This window comes from Scyliorhinus torazame, chromosome 6 (genome assembly GCF_047496885.1).
Source record: "Scyliorhinus torazame isolate Kashiwa2021f chromosome 6, sScyTor2.1, whole genome shotgun sequence".
NCBI lineage: Eukaryota > Metazoa > Chordata > Chondrichthyes > Carcharhiniformes > Scyliorhinidae > Scyliorhinus > Scyliorhinus torazame.
In genome coordinates, this window is record NC_092712.1 from 127,435,446 (window position 1) to 127,441,445 (window position 6,000).

The window sequence follows — 6,000 nt, forward strand, 5'->3', positions numbered from 1 at the left end:
CCAAATCTCTAAAACTCCTGCCTATGATGCTTTCCGCCAACTTCATGCTCCTAAGTGCATCCAATTGCTGCTCCAACCTATACATGCGGTCTGTGAGGAGCTGCAATAATAGTAATCTTTATTAGTGTCACAAGTAGGCTTACATTAACACTGCAATGAAGTTACTGTGAAAATCCCTTAGTCCCCACACTCTGTTCGGGTGCACTGAGGGAGAATTCAGAATGTCCAATTCGCCTAACGTGCCAGTGAGGCTAGAAATAGAAAGATAGTACAGCTCAACACGTGGCCAAATAGCTGGTGTAGATTATCATAGAATCAGTGCAGAAGGAGGCCATTCGGCCCATCGAGTCTGCACCGGCTCTTGGAAAGAGCACCCTACCCAAGGTCAACACCTCCACCCTATCCCCATAACCCAGTAACCCTACCCAACACTAAGGGCAATTTTTTGACACTAAGGGCAATTTATCATGGCCAATCCACCTAACCTGCACATCTTTGGACTGTGGGAGGAAACCCACGAGCACACGGGGAGGATGTGCAGAATCCGCACAGACAGTGACCCAAGCCGGAATCGAACCTGGGACCCTGGAGCTGTGAAGCAATTGCGCTATCCGCAATGCTACCGTGCTGCCCGTGCTATAGGAGGGAGGGTTTCAGATATCTGGACTATTGGGATCTCTTCCGGGACAGGTTGGACCTGTACTAGAAGGACGGGTTGCATCTAAACTGGAGCGGCATAAATATTCTGGCCAGGAGGTTTGCTAGTGTCACATGGGAGGATTTAAACTAGTATGGCCCGGGGGTGGGAACCAAAGCAAAGTTAAATTAACTGAAGGGAAACTAGAGAGCAGAGCCAGTAAGACTCAGGAAGAGCAGTCAGATGTGGTTGCTGATCAAAGAGGGTCTGGTGAACTGAAGTACATTTGTTTCAATGCGAGAAGTGCAACAGGTAAGACAGATAAACCTAGAACTTGGATTAGTACTTGGAACTATGATGTTGTTGCCATTACAGATACTTGGTTAAGGGAAGGACAGGATTGGCAGCTTAATGTTCCAGGATACAGATGCTTCAGGCGGGATAGAGGGGGATGTAAAACAGGTGGGGGAGTTGCACTACTGGTTAAGGAGAATATCACAGCTGTACTGCGGGAGGACACCTCGGAGGGCTCATACAGCGAGGCAGTGTTGGGGGTTTACTACAGGCCTCCCAACAGCCAGTGGGAGATAGAGGAACAGATATATAGGCAGATTTTGGCAAGGTGTAAAATAACAGGGTTGTTGTGGGTGATTTGAACTTCCCCTATATTGACTGGGACTCACTTAGTGCTAGGGGCGTGGATGGGGCAGAGTTTGTAAGGAGCATCCAGGAGGGCTTCTTGAAACCGTATGTAGATAGTCCAACTAGGGAAGGGGCCGCACTGGATCTAGTATTGGGGAATGAGCCTGGTCAGGTGGTCGACATTTCAGTAGGGGAGCAGTTCGGGAATAGTGACCACAATTCAGTAAGCTTTACAGTTCTGATGGATAAAGATAGTCCACAGGTGAAGGTGCTAAATTGGGGGAAGGCTAATTCCAACAATATTAGGCCGGAACTGAAGAATGTGGATTGGGGGCAGATGTTTGAGGGCAAATCAACATGTGGGAAGCTTTCAAGTGTAAATTGATAGGAATTCAGGACTGGCACGTTCCTGTAAGGATGAAGGATAAGTCTGGCAAACTTCGGGAACCTTGGATAATGAGAGATAGTGTGAGCCTAGTCAAAAAGGCAAAGGAAGTATTTGTTAAGGCTAGGAGCCTGGGAACACAAAGCAAGAGTGGAATACAAAGAAAGTTTTAAAAAATTAAGCAAGGAGTCAGGAGGACTAAAAGGGGTCATGGAAAGTCATTGGCCAGCAGGATTAAGGAAAATCTCAAGGCTATTTATACATATATAAAGAGCAAGAGGGTAGCCAGGGAGAGGGTTGACCACTCAAGGACAGGGGAGGGAATCTATGCGTGGAGCCAGAGGAAATGGGCGAGGTATTAAAAGAGTACTTTGCATCACTATTCACCAAAGAGAAGGATTTGGTGGATGATGAGTCTGGGCGAGGGTGTGTAGATAGTTTGGGTCATGCTGAGATCAAAAAGGAGGAGGTATTGGGGGTCTTGAAAAACATTAAGGCAGACAAGTCCCCAGGGCCTGATGGGGTATACCCCAGAATATTGAGGAAGGCAAGGGACAAAATTGCTGGGACCTTAAAAGAAATCTTGGTATCCTCACTGGGTACAGGGGAGGTCCCAGAGGACTGGTGAATAGCCAATGTTGTTCCTTTGTTTAAGAAGTAGCAAGGATAATCCAGGTAAACTCAGGCTGGTGAGCCTTATGTCAGTGATAGGGCAATTATTGGAGAGGATTCTTTGAGACAGGATTTCCTCCCACTAGAAAATAAGTGGACGTATTAGCGAGAGGCAACATGGTTTTGTGAGGGGGGTCCGACCCAGGGGGGGGGCTCCGATGTGGACTGGCCCACGATCGGGGCACACCGATCGGCGGACCAGCCTCTGTGGCTGGGGGCCTCCTTTCCTACGCGCCGGCCCCGGGGTCGGACCCTCCCTCCCTCCCCACAGGCCACCACCCGACCCTTCCACACCGAGGACCCGCCGGCCCTGAGCAGGTTAGAACGGCGCCGGTGGGACTCGGCTCTTTTCTTACGGCCACTTGGCCCATCCGGGCCAGAGAATCGGCAGGCAACTCCGCTCTGCGGAGAATCGCGTGCCGGCGTCGGGGTGGCATGGCCAGTTTGCGGGGAACCTCCAGCCCGGCCCAGGGCTGGGAGAATCCCGCCCCCTTTGTCCAACAACAGTAATATGGGCAGACTTTAAACATGGCAACTGGATCCTACTTAATCATGGGAGAGACTGTGCATCAGCCTCCTACCAGAGGGAAAACCTCCACCAAATATGTCGGAGGCAGAAAGGAGCCGATGCGGGAAAGATGCCCACTTGTGGCAGAATGTTAGTGAGGCTCATTAATGAGCCAATTGACAGCAATTACCTGGAGCCCACAGGAATTCAGTGATGGCTCAGGGATTAAATGGTAGTTGCATGATTTTCCCTTGCCTCCTAAAGGCCGCCCTGTCAAGTTTTCCAGCAGCTTGATTGGAGGGGGGGGGGGGGGGGGGGCCTTGTTGTCAGGCACTCTCTGCCCAATTGAGGGACCCAGCATTGGGAAGACAATGGCTGCTGAAATACACCCCTGCCCTTGTCTCTGAATTCTATGTGACCCCTCTCTGACCCCTATCCCTCCCTCATTCGCCTGAATCCAGGGATCCAACAATGAAACCTGGTGAAGGCCTCAGAGCATACCTACTCCTGTTGTTTGACTGACAGTTCTTAGCAGGTGGGATTTCCACTCGCCAGGCTCCATATCCCGGGGAATACCCTGAGAGGAACTTAATTTAGCCGCAGCTCCCTCCCGGAAGCGATGGGTATTTTCTACTGATTCTCCAACCGTTGGGTGGGAGTCACATCGGTAACATTAAATCCAGTTCACAGAGTGTAACAACGGGAATGCGCCAGAACACTCTGCAGCTCAACCTCAGCAAGATCAAAGTCATCCTTTTTAGCCCTCGTAATAAAAACTGCAAGTCCCAGGTGCCAGTTCCATCCCACTTCGTGTCCACTGGTCAGATAGAGCTTGATATACACTGCAGCATTCCTGCCCTGCTTGACCCTGAACTGAGTTTCAAACCGTATATTTCGTCTATCAGCCACACAGGTCTTGTTATCCTTCAACTACTTACATTACAATCTCCTACTACTGCCAAAAGCCTGATCTGTTTGTTTGTCGCTTCTTGGATTCAATTCTGCAACATATGCCCTTCAATTTGTATCGGAGAATGTTGTAGTGTGTGAACAGCTGGGTCAGTTGTAAAAGTGTGAAAATGCATTTATCTCCATGTGAACTTCCGGGTCTAATCCCACTCTTTTATTGGCCCTCTTCATAAGCAACTGTCTGATTCCTATTTTTAAAACAGATTATGGATTCTGCTGCAACAATCTTTCATGGTACAGAAGTTCACTTGTCAACCACTCTTAGTGTAAATTAATAGGGCTTAAAATTCTCTGTGAACATAGATTTCCATCATCCCTTTCAATTGGCCAGTGAAATGAAAGCATCACTCCACAAAGCCAAACAAGCTCAGAACTCAACAGCTCCGAACCCACTTCCTCAGCATCCCCTTCTCAACTCCATTGATGTCCCCATTCCTCCAGTTTGTCACAGCCAAAATTTACATCCCTATTTTTTAAATCCTTTACATAGATAAGAAGGATCGATATAATCAGTGTGCCAGCCCTATACACTCCGTCCGTGGAAGTGTCTTCAGAGACTTGCAATTATATAGTACTGTCATGATATTCAGATAAACATCATGATGCAAACACACATACACACTGATGGACAGATCAACGGACCAATCAACACACACGCAACATCACAGCCAATCACAAGCAAGGGCACACGCACTATAAAACGGGGAACACCACAGTTCCCATTCATTCCAGCAGGAGACAGCTCAGGGCACAGAGCTCACAGCAAGCCACTCAGACATTCACCATGTGCTGAGTGCCTCGCCAAGATAGTGTTAGGGCTGGGTCCACAGGTTAAAGGGTAATGAACGAGCCACAGTAATTTACAGATGTTGTTATTGATAGTAATAAAACAGAGTTGTACCGTCTGCAACCGTGTTGGTTCGTCTGTGTAGCAGAGCACCCAACACGACATAGTACCAGGATTGGAACCCAGCAACTGTGAGACCCAACTACACATCTTCAGGAATCCGCCATCCTGCGCCATGGACATCATCAGCCCGCCGCAGCCGCTCCAAATCGCTGGAAACCTCGGTGTCAACTGGAAGCTGTTTAAACAGCGCTTCCAGTTCTTCCTAGAAGCCACAGGAAGGGAGAATGCTTCGGACACCAGGAAAATCGCCCTCCTCCTCTCCACGGCAGGGCAACACGCCATCCACATCTACAACTCCCTGGTGTTCGCAGAAGGTGAGGACAAGACGAAGTAGAAGGCGGTCCTTCTTAAACTCGAGCAACAGTTCAGCGTCGAGGTAAATGAGAGCTTCGAGAGGTACCTCTTCCAGCAGCGCCTGCAGGGTAAGGAGGAGCCTTTTCAATCTTTCCTAACACACCTCTGTATCCTTGCGCAATCCTGTGGTTACGAGGCCACCTCCGATTCCATGATTTGGGACCAGATTGTTTTTGGGGTCACCTCGGGCACCCTACGCCAGCAGCTCCTCAAAATTAAAAGCCTCACCCTAGCCACCGCCATCGAAGCCTGCGTCCTCCATGAAAACGCGATCAGCCGGTACTCCCAATTCCAGGCCGCCGAATCGGCACGGCAGGGGTCCTACGCGGCCGAATCGGCACGGCAGGGGTCCTACGCGGCCGAATTGGCAAGGCAGGGGTCCTACGAGGCCGAGTGGGTCCAGCCGATCGAATTCCTCCCCGCCCGCAGCCCGGACGAGGACGTCCATTTTGCACGCTTTCCGCGGCCTCCCGCGCTTGTATGTGCCAAAAGAGACATCAACGCAGAGGGACGTGACGCGCAGGCGCGCTCTACGCAGGACCGAACTGCGCATGCGCGATGGCGCAACGAACGCCATGACGTCACGACGTGCGACAACTGTGGATCCGCACATTTAAAGCAGCAATGTCCAGCAAAGAACCGACAATGCCTCCGCTGTGGCAAGATGGGCCACTACGCTGCCTGCTGTCGAGCAGCTCAAGCTGCCAACGCTCCCCAATTCCGCCAGGCTCGCAGGGACGTGCGGACCATTCAGCCTCCATACACCGAGTGATACCCTGACGATATACAGACCGGTGATACAGACGACCGGGAAGCCTTCCGTGTTGCGGTCATTGACAGGAACCGGATGTCCCCAAGTAGGACCCACCAGACGATTCCAGTGAACAGTGTCAATCCGGGTGATGAATGGTGTGCCACCCTAA